At 38.7% G+C, this 24,150-nt stretch overlaps 1 protein-coding gene across 3 annotated transcripts in view; it reads left to right on the top strand.

Annotated features, from left to right (window-relative positions):
* The first annotated feature begins 20,532 nt into the window (after window positions 1-20,532).
* Window positions 20,533-24,150, top strand: part of znf385c (zinc finger protein 385C) — a 151,644-nt gene continuing 148,026 nt past the window's right edge. For 2 of the 3 annotated variants that reach the window (XM_026164373.1, XM_026164371.1), the window contains exon 1: window positions 20,533-20,646. The gene's annotated coding sequence lies outside the window, so the exon portion shown is untranslated. Of the gene's footprint in view, window positions 20,752-24,150 lie in introns of all 3 variants that reach the window. The other variant, XM_026164372.1, reaches the window with a different exon arrangement.

Below are 24,150 nucleotides of genomic sequence, written 5' to 3'. Positions count from 1 at the left end.
CAGGGGAAGTGATTTATTATACTTGCAAATTTTCATTTAAACATACAGAATTCAAAAAATACATTTAGTTGCATAATGTCTTTACCAGTTTTTCAGAACCCTCACATTTTGGCAGCACTCAGAATGCAGACCTAGACAGCTAGACTTGGAGTTTCGTTAAGCTCCTGTGTTTACATACACAAATCAAACTCCACATACATAAGCAGCACTTTGTGTTTTATATAGAACAGTTTGCAAAACAAACCCATAAACTGAAACTAAAGAGACTGGTGGGGAAACTATAAATTTAAAAGCTGGAAAACATATTGGACAGATTCATGTCCGATGTGACCCATAAATTATCTTTGTGTGTCTCTCCACAAGATTAGGTCAACCTCATGGTGTCACACGCGGCATAATCCTTTCAAATCTGGCAGCGAGCTGGAGTCTGTAGTCCTGCCATGGACATAATCACACTAAAAACAGGCTCTGTTCCGTCTCATTCCCGACTCCGATTCAGGCGGGCACAGAGGAGACGTACAGTCAGTATATGATTTACTCTGATCAGGCTCTGGCTCTATAATCAGCACTGATTACTTCCTTTTACTTCCCAGCTCAACACCCCATGCATCTTAATTGCAATTAGGTGTCTTCTGAAATTAAAGCAAGTTGGAGTAGTTGAGCAATGAATGATTACATAGGTAGGTGTACATACACAGAGATTACATACACAAATGCAGTGTAGATTTGTTTGTACGATATAGGGAATCCTTTAAGACACACAATAGAATCATTAGTTTTTATGGCATACACATCTGTAAGTACAAGCAAGACAGAACGTATCCTCGTGTTTTGAAAGCGGCACTGGGAACATTCTGTCTTTTGAGACATTGGAGACATGGAAACTCACAGTCTGCGTTGGAGCTGAACTGTAATGTGAATTTTAATTAGACAAGTTCACCAACAGAACATGCTTGTTTTCACATCAGCGTGGGTTTAGCCTTTTTTGAACAAGATTTAATTTTTCAACAATATTAAGAGTTGCAGTGATTTTGTCATGCATAATAATAATAATGATGGGCATTTATTATTTACATTTTGTGTGCACACTTCCCCCCCAGATCTATGTTTAATTATCCATGTAACTGTGTGAGCCAACGTTGTCCCCTTGTTTTGTTTTGTTTTCAAAATTCAAATAATGATTAATCTAGGAAAAAATGGTGGTACTAATAGATGAAAATTAAAAGATGGGGGCTCAGTGTTCACCCTCTTGGTGAGAAGGAAGAGATTTGTCTTACAGGCAGCCAGGTAATATGAATCTTGAGTGCCTCCTTCAATTTGACTGAGGATCAATTTGACCTAATTAGCAACTTGTAATGGTAGCTAGGTGACCTGGCCACCTCCGCTTATTAGCCAAGAAACTAACACAGCTGGCTGGATTCTTTTTAAGCTACGAAGGACAGTCAACCATACTGATGCTTCTGCAAACTGTGGTGCACTGCTCTGTTCCTTTCTTCTGATTCAGCTGCATGTTGTAAGTGTTTTTTAATTTAGCCTAATTACAAATTGGCATCTCTTTTTTTTCAACCACAAAATGAGCTTTTTTCATTTAATGCTTATCAGCCTGTTGGTATTACTTGCATTTCATTATGACATACTGACCTTGTTCTTTCCAGGCGCTGGCTTCTTAAGGTTGCTCTGAGTGCGGATGAATAGCCTCTCAGGGGCGGACAAACTTGTAGATGCTCTGTAGCAATTGAGTACACATGTCTCATCTGGTTAAAGTTCAGCTTAATTTCTCAATTACTTTATTTTTCTGTGCAATAGCGAAATGTATTTTGAGGAGAATTATTATTATTATTATAAATTCTGCTATTCAGCAGTTGATTTTTAAGCCTCTGCTTCAATATGAATGGAATCTTTAAAGTGCATCAGTTGCTTGATGGGTCGGTTTTCTGCCTGCACAGCTTTTAGACTAGTGCCAAACTGGTCTAAACAATACATTCATGATGTCAACGGTTCAACACAATAGTGTTTTTTTCCTGTGTAGCTGTCAGACATACTCACTCCAGGACTCTCACACAGGACACAGACAGACACAAATATCTCCTAGGGTAAAGTGAAGCTGTCACCGAGATGGGCTTTTCCTCGGGGCCAGCCTACTTGTCAGGCAGCCACTCTTGCCACCTGAGAGGTTGCTGTGTTGCTTGTCGACCTTCTTGTAGAGGTGATAGGACTTCACTGTCCCTATTCTCATGGCAACATAACGGCTCGGGTTACCTTTACTGACAAGCTCGGCCTTGAGATTTTCAGTGTCTGTCTGTATTTTGTCTTATTTGTAGTTCAGGTCAGTGCATTGCAGTCCACTTTGCTGGATTCTTTTGATTTGGAGGGAGTGTGGGTGTTAAATTTTATGCACAACTACAATTTCGACGCATTCAATTTGTTTAACACCCAGATGCTTCTGTTTTTGTGGACATGAAAGCAATTATACTGTGCACAGAGTACATCTTTGTTGTTGCATTTCTTCTTTGATTGAGGATGTAGCTCTCTGAAGTGGACTAGTGTCCGTGCCAGAGCCACGACTTAACCAGCCTATTTCATGCTTTATTATGGAGCAGCTTAAAAGAGGTGCTTGTCTTTACTGTCTGCCTCTTTCTGCCTGAGCTTTTGTCTGCTCCTCGCTGTCTTGTTTCTTTCTTCTGCTTTCCTTGTGATAGAACTGCCTGCTTGATTACTAGAATCTCAAAGATGAACTCCCCATAAGTGCTTCATCAGGACCTTTGATGCCCCTAAACTCTGCAGATGGTTCAGCTGTTTTACTGGCAAAAAATAAACTCTTAAAAAGACAAAACAAGCACAGCTGCCTTTTGGTCCATAAAGCAGGATATCAAAGCAGCAGCAAAATTACTCGAGAGTTATGAAATGTTATATAATTACTGATTACACTGTATGTAGACCTAGTTGTGGTCAGATTTTTTATAAACACTCAACCTGGCCGCAAATGTCACGGTATAGTTTTGAGCTTTTAGAAGAAAAGAGAATATCTGTTTTGTATTTATAAACTTTAACATATATAATTAAATTAAATGCAATCTTCATCACAAAAACAATATAAAGCTATAAACTATATAAATACTTATAACATACAATCTGAAATTGCACACACCGTTTATGGCACGGAGCACATTCATGTGGATATTGTTATTGCAGCATTTAATGCTTCTACAGCTCCAGCATAAAAACCTTTTAACGAATTCTTTGAACTGTTTTTCCAGAGCGGAATGATTGTACTACACATATCTTTTAATGGGGACCACAAGTTTCCTATTCAATACTATCCTATCCATTTCCTATTCAATACTTGGTCAACATTATACATTATACATATACTACTTTGTGGATTAGATAAAATTCATATTAAACACAAATTTGTGCACCGAATTCCTTTTCCCCCACTCATTAGTACTGTAAAACTATTCCTCGCCGGAAGAAGAACAGTTCACAGAAATCACTAAAAGCCCAAATTGCTGTGATATCCACTGAGTGTATGTAGACCTCTGACCACAACTGTATACTTGTAGATTCAAATTCAAATTCAAATTTTATTTGTCACGTACACAGTCATACACAGTACGATATGTAGTGAAATGCTTGGACAACTGCTCGTGACCTAAAGAAAACAAAAAAGGAAAGGCTATGAATAAGATAGGAAATAAATATGAAAAATTAAAAAGGGTAAATTTAACTAGGAAGGAATAAAATATAAATTAAGGTTAAAAATGAAATAACTGTACAACACAAATTAGAATGAAGGGTAAATTTAACTGGGAAGAATAAGATAAAATATATAAATTAAAGTTGAAAATAAAATAACTGTACAACAAAATACACAATACACAATATAGAACTATATAAGAATGTATGAAGAAATCTAAATATAAATAAATATATACACAATAACAGCAGCTGTACAAGTATTAACTGGAAATGAAGAATATAGTGACCAGTGTTGTGCAAAACCAAAGTCCAGAATGTCCAGTGTGTGTGTAAGAACCATATGTGTGGGTCAGTACTGTGTGGTGGTGTGATTGAGAGACCGTATCGCCTGCGGGAAGAAGCTCCTCCTCAGTCTCTCTGTGTTGGTCTTCAGGGAGCGGAATCGCTTTCCTGACCTCAACAGAGAGAACAGTCTGTTGTTGGGATGGCTGAGGTCCTTCACGATCTTCCTGGCCTTGGTCCAGCACCGCCTGCTGTAGATTGAGTGCAGGTCAGGGAGCTCGGAGCGGATGGTGCGCTCAGCTGACCGCACAACCCTCTGTAGAGCTCGTCTGTCCTGCATGGTGCTGTTCCCGAACCAGGTTAAGATGTTTCCCGCCAGGATGCTCTCTATGGTGCACGAGTAAAAGTTCCTGAGCACCTTGGAGGGCAGTTGGAAGTCTCTCAAGCGTCTGAGGTGGTAGAGACGCTGTCGGGCCTTTTTCACCACGGTGTTGATGTGACAGGACCATGACAGGTCCTGCGTGATGTGAACTCCGAGGTATTTGAAGCTGTCCACTCTCTCCACTGGGCACTCGTTGATGACGGGGGTCTGGTAGTTCCTCTCCTGCTTAGTGCTGAAGTCCACTATCAGCTCCTTTGTCTTTGTAGATTTAGACTCAAATAAATATGTCGTTCTGTCCCTTTTTCTTTTGCCTCTGCTGCAGTTTATGTCTCACTAATCCTTGTTATTAATCCACGTTGAGTCGCTTTGACTCATTCAGACTAGTGAAGATTATTGCGGATTCATATGAAAGCACACTGTGGGTTTTTTTTTGTTTTTCTCTTTTGTTTTGTTTCTTTTTACTCATGTCTATGCTGATGATTGCAGGATGATTGAGTGTGGTCCTGTTTAAATGTGTACAAAAATGTATTTCTTTGGGGGTGATGAAGGATGAAAGGGCTAATTGAATATTTTAATTTGAACGCCTTTAACTATAACAAAATATTGGTTCCATATTAAATGAGTCCAGTGGGAAAATGAATGACTATTAGTTAATTGTTGAAATATTTAAAAGCAAAGAATCCTTCAGAGACTCACTTTTTACATTTTTAATATTGTCTTGGTTGAGCCCTGTGTTTGTGTAATATATGTTTCGATTTCCAGTGAGTCAGAGACATGTTTGCCCTCTAAAAAACAATATATTTTCCCACCATTTTTGAATCTTCATTAACTGAATCATTTGATGATTAATCAAATAAATAACAAGGGGATATTCAGTTGTATAATAATAAATTATAATTGCTACCTAGAGCCTTACTTTCTATCATGTTATTAATTCATCAAGTAAAAAACAAGCAGTTTCTCAAATATGACTTTTTTCCCCTCGTCATGTAATCTGGTTTTGTCATTTTTGATTCAACGTCTTGTGCTTTCAGATTGATTGTTCTACAACAAATGGCAATTTGACAATAATTTATGGTATCGTATGGTATTCCAGTGGTTCATTAATTTCTAAGAAAATATTTAGAACATTGATCATCTAAATTGGCTGTTGCAGAAACAACCAATTTGCAGATGTTGTGTCTCAATGTAGTTTCTCAGTATTTCTAAATGTTTGTTTATTTCTTATTATATGAGGCCTAAATATGCACACAGACACATTATGTGCAGATGCGTAGAACTGAAAAAAACATTTATACAAACCAGTCTTTATTATGAAGATGCCTGGGCTCAGATAAGCAGCGAGAAAACAATGACAAAAAAGCAAAACCAACACAAAAAACTGCCTGAAAAGTCTTGCAGAAAACTATGCATGTGACAGAAAGAGGCAGAAAATGTAAAATAATATAGAGAGATTCCAATTAAGGTAGAAAAAAAGAGCTATATGAATACCTGCATAGAGTATAGAAAAGTCAGGGGTTGAATTAGTCAGGAGGAACGGCAGCATATGTCCTCAAGATGAAAAAAGAACTGAAAGTGAAGTCATTCATCATCTGTAACCTTGCCAAGACACGGGACAAGCTCTGATGGGAATAATCTGATATGAACCGAATGAGACAACACAACATGCTTACAGGGATGGCTTATAAACACTTTTCAAGTCCCCAAGCAGTGCAATCAAAGCTATGGAAAAACCTTGTTTCTGTGTGCAAGTATAGCCACAGATAAGTACAGGGCTCATGTAGCATAAAAGGATTTCTACAGATTTACTCTGGCGAATTGAGGTATTGATCCCTTTCTTCCATCTGAGACAGTCAAGGGAGAGAGGATACTTCTGCAAATCTTAGACTGGTTTATTTGAATTGTTCTCGTTTCCAGAGTGACTTACTGTAACTGCAGGGTAAGACGCTAGAATTATTGAAAGGGCAGAAGCAGAAGATAAAGTGAGCAATGTAAGGAACTGTTCAGTTTTTAGTACTATAAAACTAAGATGCTGTCCAAAATCACATAGAAGTTATTTTAAAGAAACTTATTGCAAATGTTTAACAGTAAATCTGAGACTTTTATCTTTGCAAACTGCTTTCTATGCAAGAAAAGAAAGGTGGTGGGTTTAGCATTGCTACTTGCATGACGGCAGTATGTAAATAATGGAATCAGTCGCAGACAAAATGTAACAGGCATTTTGAATGAGCATCATTAATGACAGCATCATCATCATCACCACCAATAACAGCGACAACAAGAGCAAAATAATAAATGGAACCATTGATCATGCTCGGAGTGCTGCAGGTCATGGGCTGCAGCTTTGCTTAATAGAAGCACTACATTAACTGATAGCGAGTTTTGACAGATCCAATTAGAATGAGTTCCACACCTCTGCCCTGCCCTCAAAGTAACCCTGACACAAGCAGCTATACGGCAGCGTGGCATCCACGGTGCTACAGCTTGGCCACAGCCTCACTGGTCTCTAATATTCCTTATGGTTAACACAGGGAATTATTTAGGAACGATCCATATGATTAGCAACATCATAAAAGCATTGATTGTTTTGCTTTTTCTTGGATTTGACTATCACAGTAATAACATACTATCCCCAGAGCATGAATGAATGTAGTACCATGCGTTTTCTACTATTGGAAAATAAATTTTCCATGCTGAATGCTTTTCATGCTGCCACCACACCCCAATTTCCCCACATCCCTCAAAATGTCTATTCCTGTCTTTGGTGAAGCCGCTTTTCTTTCTTCTGTCCACAAATGTCCAAATGATAGGTTTTGTGTCTAAGGAGAAGAGGGAGTCATGCTTCACAAGATGGAGCACAGCAAAACATCTGATTCCTGCCAAGGAGTGGAAACAAAGCAGGCTCATTTTTGCAAAGTCTATTCTTTTGTCCTCATCTAAGGCCTGTTTTCTTTGTGTACCCTTCACTCTGCCTTCAGCCGCTGTCCTCCCTCTCATTTATTTCAGTGAAACAACGCACTTGTCAATCTTTTCTCTTTCAATAGCTAATGGTCTAGCTATCCTTCCCTGCCCAACAGTCAAGCCAATTAATTCGATCAAGCTGTTGAAAGTCATTTTCAGTCACGGCGGGAAGGGGGGCACTGCTAGACTGACAGTGCTGACTCAATATACCCATTGTTATGAGAAGAGCAACACTGAGTAAACCGAGGTAAATTTGCCTGAATGGATCCTGAAGTCATTTTATATATGTACTGTTCAATTATGGGGTTTTTTGTGCATTATTTCACTGTTATTTCCAGTCGTACAATACAATAGAATACAATACCATAATGTGTGTACATGCATGTGTACTTTTGCACTCACATCCGGAGTATAACATGTGGTTAGGCTGTGGCATGAATCATGTCTTGTCAGAGGGAATACATATGAGACCATGAAAAACGATACTTTCAGCTTGTATGGCCTTGACATTGATGTAAAGGCATATTGTCTGTTTTCACATATCATATCTCGCTTCTATTCCTTATACTTTTTAAAAAAAAAATAGTAATGGATCGTGGCCTCTGGAAATGATTTCCACTCTTCAGCTGTCTAAACAGTTTTTATTTGACTTTCTTAAAAAGAAGCCTCGGAGAAAAACGGAACCTTGGTTGCAAGTGGATTGAAAGATGATGATTTGTTCAAATGCTATTGAATAGGACTTGTGAGTGAATTTTTTTTCTTTTTTTGCTGATGTGAGCTATAAAACCCGTCATGCCGGCCTTTGATGTAGCTCTCCATTGTCTTGCAGAGCTGCAGGAAATTGAAAACGAAGATCAGGAGAGTGTTAGTGAAGGGGAGAAGAGGAGGAGGACGGGACTGACGTGCAGCCCGTCAGGGTTTTCTGGGACACAGCACACGGAAATGAACTAGCCTTGCATGACCCTACTCTCAAAGTGTGAGGATGTGCGGGGCAGAAAAGCAAGAACATTTGTTTTAGAGAACACGAGAGATCAAATAAGTGATTATATTTATTCAGTAAAACACTCAGGGCACAAATCCAGTTTAATATTTCTGTGACATCCTCTCCATCCCACGCATCCTCTCACTACTGCATCCAAAGCTCTATTTTAATTCAGGGAAAACACTAAACCTTTGAGAACTACTGCACTTGCTCAGCCTTAAAAGAGCATTTGTCCCTTGAGTGTTAAGAGTAAAATTTTAATGGAACCAAGATTTGATTTGCAACTTTTTGCGGCTTGGAGGAGAGAGAGGGGTTTCTTTTCACTGCTTGTCATTTTCTTCACTGTAAGTGCTTTCTCTATGTCTGTCAATGAAAAGTGCTGATAAATTATAATGACAGTACAAAATGATTTTAGGCAAGGTTTAAAAGTCCATTTCTTTTCTTTTGTGAGTTCTGGAAAGTTATTTTAGCATGTTCTTTCAACACTGCCGTTGCACGTTTGTGATTATATCAGAATATTTAATCCCATTTTGAGGATTTAATTAGTAAAGTTTGTCAATAGAATTTCTCATGTAAAGTGCTGTTGAAGAGGGGATTCGAATGCATGAACAATGAAAATGTGCAAAAACAAAACAGCAGTTCAAAGTTGAGTGGAAGAAGCATGAGGCAGATATGCAATGGATAAACGCTCGGCTGTCACTTCCGCTCACCAGCCCTCCTCAACTGTCACTGCAATATAAAAAGAGTCACAATCAATCAGGTGTCCCTAGCACACCTGTTCACTCCGCCTCCACGCCGCCCCGGGAGCTCACTGTGCCACGCCTCCTCTGCAGCGGGCCAGAGACCACACCTACGCCACAACAGGTAATGCAAATGAGGGGGGGAGGCTAAGAAATACAGGAAGTAGTAACAAGACAGGTGATGAAAAACCACAAGAAAGAAACATGAAAAAAAAAATAAAAACACAAAAACTGACACTAAACCTGATGACACAGATGGAAAAACGGTTGTTGTTTCAGATTGTTTAAATATAGAACAAGGGTTAAATGCCTACAGAAGACAATGGAAACACTCTGTTATATCAAAATGACTGGCAATAAAGGAGGACCGTTATTTCCCCCCCTCACTATTCTATTCAGGTATTGGAGAAGGAGGTGCGAAGTGAGATGTGGAACGTGGCAGGTCAGACCTGGGAAAGTGGGTTTGCTCTGGCGGGAAATGGCTATTTACGTAGCTGAAAATGGAGTGGGCCTTTCTGACATTTTCATAGCCCTGCAGGCATGAGTAACCTTCAGTGCAAAACAGAACGATTAGAGAAAAGGGAGGGGGAGATGGAGAGGGAGACGCAGAGTGTGAGGTGGGGCAGAAATCAGGGGAACCGATTGCATGGGAGAGTTAAAAAATGATTGGAAACTGAGTTTGGTAGAACGGTGCAGGCAAGGGAAATAAACATGGACAGAAAGTATTTGGAGGTCATGGAAAAGTGTGAAAGGAGAGCACAAATATTGACAAGTAGAAAATAAAGAGGATGCTGGAGCGTAATACAACACAAGGTCAACAAAATGCATCAGTGTGTTGTATAGACTTTATTCTTGTAGTTGTAACAGCTTTACACCCTGTTGTGCCATTTAAACATCACTGTCAGATAAGTGACTGATGTCATATGGTAGCATTTTAGTTTTTAAAGACATCAAATATAAAGGACCACATTTACTAAGAAGAGCAAATTAGCTTTGTGCACAAGTGCAGCACAAATGGGTCAGAATCAATCAGATCTAATCTACTAGCAAAAATAATATCCTAGAAATGTAGATTTGATTTCTCTCTGGGCACAGCATGGCAATTCTAATAGCTGGAGAATAAAAGGAGAATTGATGTGTTGTCATATCAAAGCAAACTCTTCTGTCAGAAATCAATGTTGACTGTAAGATACCTCAGAGGTTGAGGAAGCCATTCTCTGGATGAACCTGAAATCTGACCTGCAGAATGTGTAAAAGAACCCAAAATAATGTTTGCCATCAGATCCTGATTGAATGTCACTGACTTTACTAACCGCAGCTATCACAACCATATTAGAGGAAAAAATTGTTTTTTTTAGTATTAAATAATTATTTTTCAGTAAATAGCCTACGACAAACCTCGGTAAATGTGTTTGCAAGATTTATTTAAATGCTCTACTTTCCATTTATCAATGCCTTGCTTTAATAAATGGCAGCAAATATATTTTTAATGCAAAAAGAAGATGTTTTAGCCTACTGTTAAGTCTATCCCAAAGTCTTTGTTTCTCTGCTACTGTCTGCAATTATGTGCAATCATGGGTGCAGTCTCCTATGCATATTTCATTGTGACAAACTCAAAAAGAAAAACTCTATCACGCTGACTAGACAAGCAGTTAAGAACATGGATGGATGGAAGAGTAAGTCATATTAAAAGGTTTCTTTTTCCTCTTTATCTAGCTATGTACCTGTACATGTTCCTCAAGCAGCAACATCAGATGATCTGCCAAGGTGCTCGCCTACTACTGAGAGTATCATGGTCAACCGTGTGGTAGAGCTGAAATGGGCAAAGTTTTCTTTGGCCTGTTCATGGCTTAGCTTAAGTGAGATTGTCTGTGGATTACTAGGTGGGTCTAATGTACTTAAACTAAATTTAAAACTGAAATGTTGACCTGATGATTGTATTAGATTCATCTTTGGACCCAAATGTTCAAACTGAATTGCAGGGCATTCTATCCAACACCTTTAATTAGACTTTTAGGTGCTAGTGGAAATGTCACTTGATAATCGCTGTGATTTAGATGAATCTAATCTGAACAAAAATCTAACAAGAAATAAAAATCTGGGAAAAAAAACAGGAGTTCTTGCCTATCTGCTAGACTACTGCACAGAAGGCTACCTTTCTGTTTATATCTGCAGTTTCTACTGGGTTGGACGTAGATGACTGTGGGAAAGGGAAAACAAGCCCACACCAATACACAGATATAAAAAATGGAGTTAAACCATACACCAAATGAAACAAGGCCTCAGAGAAACATTTTTAGAAGGTTCAGGAGAAACTGGGGGAGAAAATAATTTCCATGTGGCTGTGTAGCCAAATGAGGACTGATTATATCAGTAGGTGCTCCTGATAGACCCTGATTATGAGCAACCTCATTTCCTACAAATGACTCCATTGCAGAGAAGCGCAGAGTGCTAGAATATATTATTTTTCTTTAATGCACTGTCTTTCTTTCAGAGAATAACAATGTCACCATAATGAGAAATTTGCCAATGACACAAATGCACTCAGCTTATCTATGCATTTTCTTTCTCTATAAATCTGTCACACTGTAATTAAGTGACGGTGCAGGTTCATGAGCTATGACTGTTTCATTACTTTTGAATAGACACAATGTCATAATATGGATGAGAATCCATATCAGGGCAGAATCAATACATCCACTATTAGTTGAATCTTTATTAGTTTTATTAGAACACTAGCTGCATATTTATCGTTCAATATGCGCCAAAGGTTATATAGAAATTAGAAATATTTTAGCATGATGATAAAGTAGTAATTCCTTTGCTTCTTTTTTTAGACAGCACTTTGGTTTATTCAAGGCTCTACCCACTGGTCAAAATAAACACCATTAAGTATTACTTAAACAGAAATAGGTGTTCTAGTTAGACATAATTATAACAAAAAGAATATGAATTTATGGTATATTGTTCCATAGGGAAAGGTAACCTTCTCAATTTTGTCCCCCACAATGTCTCTTAGAAGAAGAGGTGTGAAGATAGTTCCTGTGTGTCATTCAGACAGTTAAGCCTGCTGAGAATAGCTAGGCAATCATCTATGATGCAAGTTCAAGTATTGAAATAAATAAATAAAAACTTGGGTTTCTCTATGGTTGAATCATTTTCTAGCTTTTAATGCAGGGTCATTGCTTACATCCTGACCAGAGATTCCTTGCAGCATTTAAAGTATTATTCTCAGCCGACTTTGCACGAAAAATATATATACATGTGTTGGGTAAATGTTTTGGTATATTGACAGTGGATCAAACCCTGTGACAGACTGCTCTGTCTAAAAAGCATGAGGATATGCATTCCAACTTATTAATATGTATAGCTCTTGTGCTTGCATCCTCCCAGTGGAATTAAAAATGTGATAGTGCATAATGGTCGAGAGCCAGGAGGTTCTTTTCCTCACTGGGAAAAATGCCATGAAAGTCACAAGCAGCTCTCAGAGGTTAATTGTTGCACTATAAATCACAGAAGACAGTTTGGCTTTGTGTGCTGTCGCTGCATTTGTGGGTTATGACAAAGGACTGCTGCACCAGGTTGAGTTTGTCCTTTAATACCAATATTAGTATACCTTTGATTTGCCACGTGTCAAGGGACTCATTAATGAAAATGTTTGTAGATTTATACTTGAACTTAGTCTTAAGATCTTTCCCAACAATGCTTGAATTCAATTCATAAAAGGTGGTGAAAAAACAAAACCAGTAGGGAAATCACTTTGAAAAATATCATTTTCACATCAGTCTCACATTGTATAAATAATTATGTTGTTTTCTCTTTTCTAATACTTGGGTACAAACTTCATTTTCAGTTTCACAAAAGATACCCTCAGTTTAATAAAACCCACACACTCAAAAAATGATTTTAAAAAATGTTTGAATCACATGAATCACAAAGAGATCCTGGTGTTTAAATGTTACCAAGTCACTAAGTCTGTGTTCTAATTAATCTCAAAAGACTTAATGAAGGACTCTTTGTGTTAGCCCTCTGATGAACTGGCAGCCTGTGTGGGGTGTACCCTTTCTCTCAGCCAGTGTCAGCTGGGAAAGACTTCAACCCTTCACAAAGCCAGTTCACCTTCCAAAACTTTGAACAGTTTAAGAAAACAGCTTGTTACAAATTAATTTTGACATTTCAAGAATCCCTTTGTATCGTGAAAATACCTTCATTAAGACAAACCATTTTTCATAAGAAGAAAAAGGGCAAACTGAAACTACTGGTAGGCAATAACACTTATTGTCTTGCAATTATTCCCAAAAGGAGGCGTGTTTCCTCAAGTGTCAGTAAAGTAAGCTGTTCTTTGATAAACCTTTACCAAGAAATGTCCATTTCAAGTCCTAAAAGTTTGTCTAAAACACCTTGTGATGCAGCTTTGATCTAGAAAATTATTAGCTGAAGACACCCTTGTGTTAGCAGTCCGTCTGTGCAAAGTTGTGTTGGTAGTAAAATATCCTGTACACAATTTGCACTTTACCGTTGTGCTCATGTACTTTTATGCAACAAAATTAAAAGTAATGTTCATATCAGCTGATTGTAGCTGCTAGTGTGCAGGAATAAATAAACATATTTTGTAATGGTTTTTTTTTTTCAGTGCAGACAACTGAAGAAGCTTTGTAACAACACAACTGCAGCTATAATTTAATTACACCATTACATTACTGAGTTATTACATGATTACAATATCCCAACTCTGTATCTGTCAAGAACATTTTCCATTTTTATTATTTTGCTCTTCTCCCTCAGTGGTTTTTCATTTGAGTAACTGTCACTCACATATGAATCTTTCCCACTGCAGGCATCAAGAAAATTGATTGATCTTAGATGGACAGCCAAAAACTGACTGAGTGTCAGACACATCACTGTCTGAAATATAGATTAAGCAATTTCTCTTCCAGGAATTCGATAAACATCTATGGTAACTGTAACACTTTTTACTGTTTTACCTGCAGTCTTTCATTCTTTCTTCAGACTTGTTCTAACCGTTTATTTCCCCCATTTGTGCCTTAATAGACAGCCAGCATAATTAGCTTCATCTCACTGGACCCTTTTAATGAAAACCATGGCCAAGGACAAGCAACCATGAGCGGGGCAGTGGCAAGCCCCTACTGAATGAAAGTAAACTATTACTCATATTGTGGTTGTTTATGAGACTTTAAGTGCTCATACATTTAATATATACAGAGAAACACCTAATGGGCAGCTTATATCTCAAAGAGCTCAGTATGAGTGCAATCCTGAAATTGGATACATTAAAGTGGCAATTTAAACAAAAACATAAAAACAAAGCAAAGCACCTTACTGTAGAGTTTGCAAGTAAGTGGGGGAAAAAATAAGGACATTTCTTTCACTCTTGAAGTGGAAAGACAACACACCATCTTTTCACACATACAACAAAAAAGCAGCATCTTTTACTTTTGTCAGAGGGAGACATGTCAAGGAAGGTGGGCACAAATAAGTGTGAAAAGGAAATGTTGAATCTAATTGAAGCCATTTAAGAGTCAGCCCTGTTTTAACCTAACATTTCTTCATCCCACTTTTTTTCTTCTTCTTTATACATGCCACTTTGGCTACACTCTGCTAAAGTTAATCAACTGCCTGAAGGGACATCACTTTTCCTCCTGCCTACCTTTTTGTTTCATTCGCTTGCTCCTCCACTCGCTCTTGCACTTGTTCCATTTCTTCCATTTTAAGATGGGTTTTAAAGTTCACGTTGAATGGACGCAGCTTGCCACTTTGGTTGCTGTGGAAACCAGGTTGACGCATGGACAGATTGTTGAGAACAGTGTGAGTGGGAGTTTGAGAGGCTATAGAGGCCTGTCAAGATTTATGGATTGTAGGCTACTGCAGAATTGGACTGACCTCGTAGCAATTATCCACAGATGAGTATACAGTATCTTTGTGTTCATATATATAAAACATGATGATGCTTTGTCCACTGGTGTGGAGACAGTGTCTATTTTAGAGTAGCTTTTCCAACCTAAAAAAAACTGATGCCAAAACCAAATGATAGCTAGTTTTCAAGGGCATGACATCATGGTGTTTGGTTTTTAGGTATATCTGTTGAGTTTTGGTTCCTGTTGTTTCACTCTCTCACGTTTCTTGATGTCCACATTTGTGACTCCTGTGTTTCCTTTAATTTTGCTGCAACTGCTTTATCCACGTGCGCTTTGTGTCTCCATGATATTTACCTCCTGTGTTGTTTCAAACCAACTAACTTTAACCATTTAAATTATATGAACATGAATGAATGAATATTAATTTGCATAAATGAGTTTGAATTTGTATCATATTTGATACATCTACCAATATTTTTGCTATTTATTGCTTAAAAAGAATTTTGTACAATCAATTTAGGTTTTTTTGAGGATTCACACTAATGATGATGATGTAGAAGTCTCAAAAACTCAGAAAAACTCCATCCATCTATCCATCCATCAATCTTCTTCCGCTTATCCGAGGCTGGGTCGCGGGGCAGCAGCCCAAGCAGAGAAGCTCAGACCTCCTTCTCCCCAGCCACCTCCTCCAGCTTGTCTGGGAAAACACCAAGGTGTTCCCAGGCCACCCGAGAGATATAATCTCTCCACCATGTCCTAGGTCTGCCCCGGGGCCTCCTCCCAGTGGGACATCCCCAGAACACCTCACCCATGAGGCGCCCAGGAGGCATCCTCGTCAGATGGCCGAACCACCTCAACCGGCTCCTTTCGATGTGAAGGAGCAGCGGCTCTACTCTGAGCCCCTCCCAGATGGCTGAACTTCTCACCCTAAGGGAGAGGCCAGCCACCCTTCGGAGGAAGCCCATTTCCACCACTTGTATCAACAATCTTGTTCTTTTGGTCACTACCCACAGCTCGTGACCACAGGTGAGGGTAGGAACTCAGAAAATCAGAAAACCTCTATTTATCAAATTTGATATACTAGGCATTATGGGGGTAAGTGGAATTGGGTTATAGGGCCTTCCAGCAGTGAGTTCACACCCCTGCAGGCTTACTGCATTCCAGAAATGTTCAGCACCTATTTTGTGTCAGATATGGAGCAAACTCCAGACCCTCACAGATTTGAGCAAAGTGTGAATATATCAGGACTGTCAACAATAAACAAAATGAAACTTCCATATCTTGAATTGTGTATTGCAACAGATTTGTTATTTGTATTATTGCAATTTCCAATAATGAACAAGACAGATTCAAAACTCATAATAGGAGCATTTGGGAAACGCTGTAATTGCCTGAATTAATTGCAAATGATTAGGCACACTTTTCAGTAAGTGCTGGGCACGATTTTAATGCATCCATCTGTATACATCACTGCTAATTGGAAGTTCTCTGCAAGAGAAAGGTGAGGGCATCCCAAAGCTTGTCGCTGCATTTCAACCCTCCCCATTAATTCACCCAGCAGCCGCAAGTGTGATTCCACATAGAGTCACATTCATCACAGAGTCGGGGGATGGGGTGGGGTTCAGCTACCTTTTTATTTACCTGCTTTTTGTTTATTTTCCCCATTCTGTAAGTTCATTAAATGTGTTTTTTGCTAAGTGTTTGCGAGACTCAGTTTGGATCCTCTGTGGAACTACATGCAATCTCCGATATCAAAATACACTAAGACTAGCTTTACAATGGCAGCAGTTCTAAGAAACACTGATGAGACAAAAGTTATTCAACAAGGACTGTTGTCCTTTTGTTGGTTTCATATTCTGTGTAAGTATTAAATCAGATGTACATCTTAAATGATATAATTTATATTGCAACATGGGAAGTTAAATGAACTGTCAAACATATTTAGTTTTTTCTCAGAATTAGATGACATTGATACTGCTCTGATTTTATGAATACAGAGAGGAGCACATACTGGAATGAGGGAATCAGCCCAATCCAAATATATAGCCCAGTGGTTAGTGCTGCTGCCTCACAGCAAGAAGTCCCTGAGTTTAAATTCACCATCCATCTGGGGTTTTTCCATGTGGAGTTTGCATGTTGTGATTGTGTGGTTTATCTTTGGGTACTCTGGCTTCCTTCCACAATTTAAAGACATGCACTTAGCAGTGTTAGGTTAATTGGTTATTCTAAATTGCCCCAAGGTGTGAGTGTGATTGGTAGTCTATCTGAGCCTGGTGACCTGTTAAGAATGTACCCCTCTTTTTGCTCCACAGCAGCTGGATAGGCTTTAGCATCCCAAGACCCTGAATTGGGTAAGCAGAAGAGAATGCATGGATAGCTGGATATGCTACAATATTAAAACTACCACCCTAATACTGTGTGATTATATCCCTGCCATCATACAAAACAAAACTGCTCTGCTAAAGCAATGCAATTCACTCACTCTATAAAATATTGAAAAGTATTCCTGGGTGTCAGATGTGCTCCAAGACATTAGCAGCAGTTTACAGTTCCTGTAAGTTGTGAGGTCTGACCTTTGATCTTTGATGTTTAATTCAAGTGAGATATTACAACAGTGTGAACATCAACACCTTGAACATGTTTGTTTGATCTGGTTCATTGTGCATAATGCTCCTGAAAGACTGCAGCGATGTTTGTCAGAGGTAGGTGTCAAAGTAGCATCTACACAAATGCCAGTATCCAAGGTTCCCTTCTGAACGCTACACAGAGCATCACACTATCTTTGCTGACGTTTCATCTTACCATAGTTCATCCTGCAGGGATCTCTTTACTAGATAAACATTGCACATGCACCAGGGTGTCTTGAAATAAACTGCAATTCCTTAAACCAAACTACATTCAGTGGCCTATTGTAGCTGCTCATGGGCTGAGGCAGGAGGCTGCAGTGTATTTGTCTTCTGACATCTTTCTACTGCTGTCAGCCTTCAGGCTCTGGGCAGTTTGTGCTACAGTAGCTTTTTTGTGTATGAGACCACATGGGCCATCCTCTGCTCCTCTATGCTCCACCTGTATCAGTAAGTTTAGTCACCACTGACCTTTCTTAGTTCACCAGCTTTCCTACTTTAAACTGCTTTTGGTAGGTACTAACAACTGCATACTGGAAACACCCCATAAGCTCTCGTCATTACTACTAGGCGGATCTGAGAGATCCAAGTCATGGATCTCTCCGATCCTTTGGCTTGGCCCAGTTTTCCTGCTTACAACAGCTTCGAGAACAGACTTTCTGCCTAACATGCTATATCATCTGGGTACCACTCTAAGAAATAATCAGATTTATTCACTTGTTTCAGTGGTTTTAATGTTTGACCATCTTGTAATTTTTGTGTGTTCATACAAAACAAAACTAAACAAGAAAAATATGTAAATAGGAAAAAATAAACAATGGGGATGTTTTTTGTCTATTCCAGTCTCAGTGTGTCCATTGATTGCTTAGTAACTGCTTTTGGCCTTCTGTATAAAATTTTATTCCTGTTCTTTATTGATTGATTTATTTGAATAATTGAATTTGCATAAACTGAACAAGATAATATTTTAACCCCCTAAGACCCAAACTCTTCCACAGCATGCATTTTTAATTTCTCTTTGATATTTGGGCTGATTGGGGTCTGATGAATGTAAAAACAAAGAATTACCAGATTTTGTTTTTTACCTTATTTTTGTTTTTAAGAAAAATAAGAGCCACATATTAGGATATTCATTTTAAAATTTTGAAAGAACAGTAGCAGCATAATGTCCTCATAAGTGGATGTCAGGCCCTTGTAGAGCAAAACTGAGTATTTTGGTCTAAATAACCCAAAATGTGATGTCCACATATGTGGACGCCAGGTCCTAGAAGGTTAAATATGTTGCTAAATCCATTTAAACTTTGCCTTTCTGCTGCCCCTTCTTTTGCTGCATGCTAAGCAAAGGTCTGTGACTTAGTAGAACCAAGCATACCTATGTGAGTGCTTCTTACATAGTTTTTCTTTAACTCAGAGGCCCCTGTCCCATGAAGGCCACTGGACAAAGGTCACAGTGTTTACCCGTGTCTTTAAAAAACACTGTAAGCTGCCCGTAATCATCATCGCTGTCAGCACTGAAAGGGCAAGTTGCACCATTAGTGAAGCCTGGGACCTTATGTGAGGCAGGTGCACACTGATTTAATGGGGTTGAGAGTTTGGATGGGGACCTTGTCAGATACTTTTTAGGTACATGAATTTGGCTTACATCTTGTCGTTTAGACATTACTACCAACTCTGTGTGCAGGCATACAAGCGTAGCACTGCACCTTTGCAGGTGGGGGTTCTGTGGGTAAGTTTCATTCCCCAGAAGCTTAACACCACTGTACAAATGACAAAAATCTGCACTGGCAGACTAAACACTGATGGCATCTTAGTCAGCGGCGGTAATGGCTGTTGTCAGTGTGGGGAGGTGGTGTTGTGTTTCATTCTCTGTGGTCCTCGTGTTCTTGACTGTAGGTTATTTTTATGGTCACTGCTTGTGCCAGAACATTTGCATGAAGAAGGACCTGTCTAATGCTCATAAACAGGAGAGCCAAGAGTATCCATCACCTCCTTGGTGACAACCTGCTCATTGCATTTTTATCAGTTGGAGTCATGCTACTGTAAAGAGGCCCTGCTCAGTATAATCAGGCCAATTGCTTTTCTGTTGAGTCAGATTGTGATCGGTATGCGAGCCAACAGAGAAATAGAATTAAATAGAACAAATGAACTACATAAATACCTAAAACTGGATTTTTAAGGCATATCCTGAGCAAACTTGGCATTCTGAAATGTTTTTCTTGGACAATGAGAACAAGGCTGTCATTCTGGGATGTTTATTGTTCCTGCTGTAGCTATTTTTCGAGTCTGGGAAACCTTCAAATATCCTAACATAAACGCGTCATCATAACATGGCTGCTATGACAAATTTGACCAGCAATATTTTAAAGCAAACCATCGTGCTGCAGTAAGTAATAGGTCATGCTACCAATAAATAAGCTACCTGTTTGGTGCAACCACATAAATGTCAATTAAGGAATCTTAATATTGTATTTGATGTAAGTCTGTTAGGAAAAGTAAGTTGTATGGGAGAGTGTACGAAGAAAAAAAATATACATACAAGTCTTATTTGGGAAAATAAAAGAACGGGAGTGTCGTGAAATACATTTATATGTAAAGAAATGGTACTGATCCTGTTATCTGGGGTCCCAAAAACAAAGAACAGTTTGCATAGACGTGTTGATGAGTTCCTGGAGGTAAAACAGCTGGTCAGTGTAGGAACTGTCAAGACACCCATAAAAAGAGCAAAGACATCTGGTCATGTGTTTCAAAATAAGACAAAGTTGTTTGTCTTTTTTTTTTTAGATCTTAAGTAAAGAGGGTTTTCTCATAATGCAGTTTAAACTGAGGCCGAAAGTTAAATAAAAATGTTTTTTTTTCGCATCTGAAAGCAAATTTCTAACTCGCGGGCCTGGCAGTCTATCACGACTCTTTAGTGCTACTGGTATGCCATTATTGTGAAAAGCCACTTCCTTCCAAAGCTTGTCGCACCGTGTTAAACTTTACAAAACCGCTGCACTGGACAGGTTTGCTTTTTTGCCGTGGCTGCCAGTCTCAAGCCATCTGTTTCTGCCGTTGCCGGGCACCGACGAGCACCGGGAAACTCGGAAACGAAACGGGACCGGTAAGGCAAAGCGACTTCGTTTCTGAGTGTAGACATGTGAAGAAGACTGCCGAGTGCAAAAAGTTTTCACGGGACTGAACTGACTTAATGATGCGGGATTTTCAGGTGCGTGGATGCGCCGGTTTCAGACAGAGTGGAGTAAAGGGCTCATTTAGTGCATGTAAAGTTTTATTTTCTCAGTCGCTGGAGGATTAGGAGGGTTTGGCGAAAGACTGTGAATTTTTGAGGTTATGCGTAATTGCGCATCAGCAGCAGCCGCCGAATAATCCTCTTTCTTATCACTTGTTTCGTATGGAAAATGCATTTAACTGATTTGTTCTCTGAAAATAATATTAGCAAACTAATCTCCCGAATAGGCTTAATAAAATGAAAAAAGAGATTGAGACATAATTTAAAAACTAACGAAAGAGAAGGTATCTAAAAGATATATGTAAGATTCATTTGTTGGTATACATTCAACTGTGGGTCATGCACCCCTCACCCCTTTATATGACTTAACAAGATACCCTTTGTCAGTAAAAACATGAAGTTATTCTAGAGCACTTTTGCCTTCACGTTACATACAGAGGCTTCACGCACTGCAAGCTTTCTAATACTTAATACTTAAATACCTAATTAAATTACATTTGCAATCAAATAAGACTTATCGCCCTTGATAGTGTTGAGGAGACTCCTTTAGTTTTAGCTTTACGTGTTCATCTTGTCTTATTGCTATGTAACCTGTGCAAAAGGCACATATTACATCGTACTACACTCTCCAGAATTTTTTGCTTATGAAGTAGGTAAAACTGGCTTTGCATGCAATCTCTTGTGACACATGGGACCTATTTTTACTATTCGATTAACCGCAATTCTGTCACATATGGTCTAGTGGGAGCAGTAATAACAGACGTTTGCTCATGGAGGATTTCTGGACTTTTAAAGATTTATTTTTTATCAGTGCTTTTATGAACTATCAAAAACAGGGGTACTATGGGAGGAGGGCATGTTTGTTGGCATATTGTTGGAATCATCTCCAGCTTTCTTTAGCAAGTGGTTTCTGACTCTCCTTTGGCACTTTTGATGGATTTTCAGCGAAATGCCTCTTTTGTTGTATTCTTACTGCCCAGTAGTTGCTGCAATGAATAAATAAAGTGAAATATCACAAGGCCGATTTTGGAGTGCTTCACAAAGTGCAGCGGATCTATACGGAGGTTATTTATGGTGAGAACCTCTGAGAGAAGGCTTCTCCTGCTGAATTACTCTGATGATGAATGTTGTAATTTGTCTTGCCACCTCTTTTTCTTTTGGAGGAGAAAGTCTGACATTGTACAGCTTGTGCCAACAGGAGATAGTGTGTAACGATACATTTGCCATGAGGCCACAAGCCATTTATTACAGTACAGGCTTTCAGCATTACAGTACAGTAATGGCAGTGTTTGTGGACATGTGTGCAAAGTGCAAGTTCCATCTGGAAAAGGCATTGCCAGTAGTTGCCTGTTACCTAAACTATACTGTTAGGTCAAGCTACATTTTTATGATGAAGAGATGAATTCTAAAGAAAAAAGAAAAAACTCACTTTGTTTGATTTCTAATTAACAGGATAGCAATTCAAACAAATAGTTTCCCCCTTGCTTCAGAGTAAAGTTCTGGAGTCTTGCTCTTTTACCTCATATGTGCACACCATGAAGTTGAATAAATATGGACATGTAAAACACAATTTTTATATTATACATATACATCCCATGTTTCAAAAACAGTTAATTTCCGTGGCTTTTCTGAGTGCAGTGCAGTCATGAATTGCATTACTTGACAGGGATTTTTGTGTTTTTGAGCATGCAGTGATGTCTGCTACAGTGTTATGTATTATCTATAATACACTGGCTGAGGTCACAGCCATTTAGTATCAGTTTTTAATGTTTTTTCTACATTCTCTGTATATTTGTTTTAATCTTGTTATGAAGATGATGAAATTCCCAAATCCTTTGCCATTTTTACATTGAGAAAATAAATTCTTTAAATTGCTGAACAATTTGCTCACAAAGTTGTTAAACCATGTTTACTTCTGAAGACTCAGCCTTATTGCGGTGTTTTTTTTTCTACACAGTCTGTTATTTATTAATCCAATTATCCTTGCAGCCCATCAGGTGTTTTGTTTTATCATTACACAACTTTCTAAGTTTTCCTGTTCCCTCAGTTTTGAAGTATGTTTATGAAACTTAATTCCAAACCACATTACATTTTACTTAATGTTGCCACCTGCAATTGTTTACTTGCTTTCTGAGCATATAAATGATCTGTAGAAAGAGAACTTTTAAGTAAAGTTTGCCTCGCACTACTTCAAACCTCCTTAAGAATTGTTGATCTAACCTAATTTTTCACTCCCTTTTGCTCACAGAACCCCTTCATTCTTTGTTCAATAGATCCAGCAAGGTGCTGGAATCATTCCTCAGAGATTTTGAATCACATTGATATGATAACATCATGCAGTTGCTGAAGATTTGTTGTCTGCACATCCGTGATGTGAATCTTCTATTTCACCACATTGCATCGATGCTCTGTTGGATTGAGATCTGGTGAATTTTGACTTCAGGAAACTCATTGTAGTGTTCAAGAAACCAGCCTGAAATAATCTGAGTTTTGGGACACAGTGTGTTTTCCTGCTGGATACAGTCACCAGGGGTTGGATACTCTGTGGTCATAAAGGGATGGACATTGTCTGCAGCTTGCACTTAGGCATTTTAAGGTGGCATTTAAATGATGCTCAGGCCCAAAGTGTCCCAACAAAATATCCCTCACGCCATTACACCACTACTGTACCCTGAGCCATTGATGCAAGAAAGGATGGATCTATGCTTTCATGTTGTTTACAGCAGTTGTTTCTGCCCTATCATCCAAATGCTGAGGCAGAAATCAAGACTTTTTAGATTAGGCTACGTTTTTCCAATCCTCTGTTTGATGAGCCTGTGCAATTTGCAGCCTCAGCTTCCTGTTCTTAGCTGATAGAAGAAAGATGAAACCTGGTGTTCTCCTCTGTTGGTGTAGCCCATCTACTTAAGGATTTGTTGTGTTGTTTGTTCAGAGTTGCTCCACTGTATATTTTGCTTGTAACGAGTGGTTTGCTTTACTGTTACCTTCCTATCAGCTCAAAGTATTCTGTTTTCTCTATAAACATTAGATATGGTTGTGTGGGAAAATCCCAATAGATCAACAGTTTCAGAAACACTCTGACCAGCCTGTTCTTCAACAAGAATGTCACATTCAAAGTTACTTAAATCACATTTCTTCCCATTTCTGATGCTTGGGTTGAACTTCAGCAGGTCATCTTGCATACATGGCTGAATACATTTAGTTTCTGCCATGTGATTATATTAATTAGATTAGACTGATTAGAAATTTGTATTAGTAAGTTGTTGAACAGGTGTACCTAACAAAGTGGCCAGTGAGTGTATTTAGCTTGAGAATAACAAGAAAAAGTTATTATTCAAACAAATGATTAGCAGATATTTAACAGCGCTTGCTCGT

This window comes from Astatotilapia calliptera, chromosome 4 (assembly GCF_900246225.1).
Source record: "Astatotilapia calliptera chromosome 4, fAstCal1.2, whole genome shotgun sequence".
Classification (NCBI taxonomy): domain Eukaryota; kingdom Metazoa; phylum Chordata; class Actinopteri; order Cichliformes; family Cichlidae; genus Astatotilapia; species Astatotilapia calliptera.
This window is presented reverse-complemented; position numbering and strand designations above follow the sequence as displayed.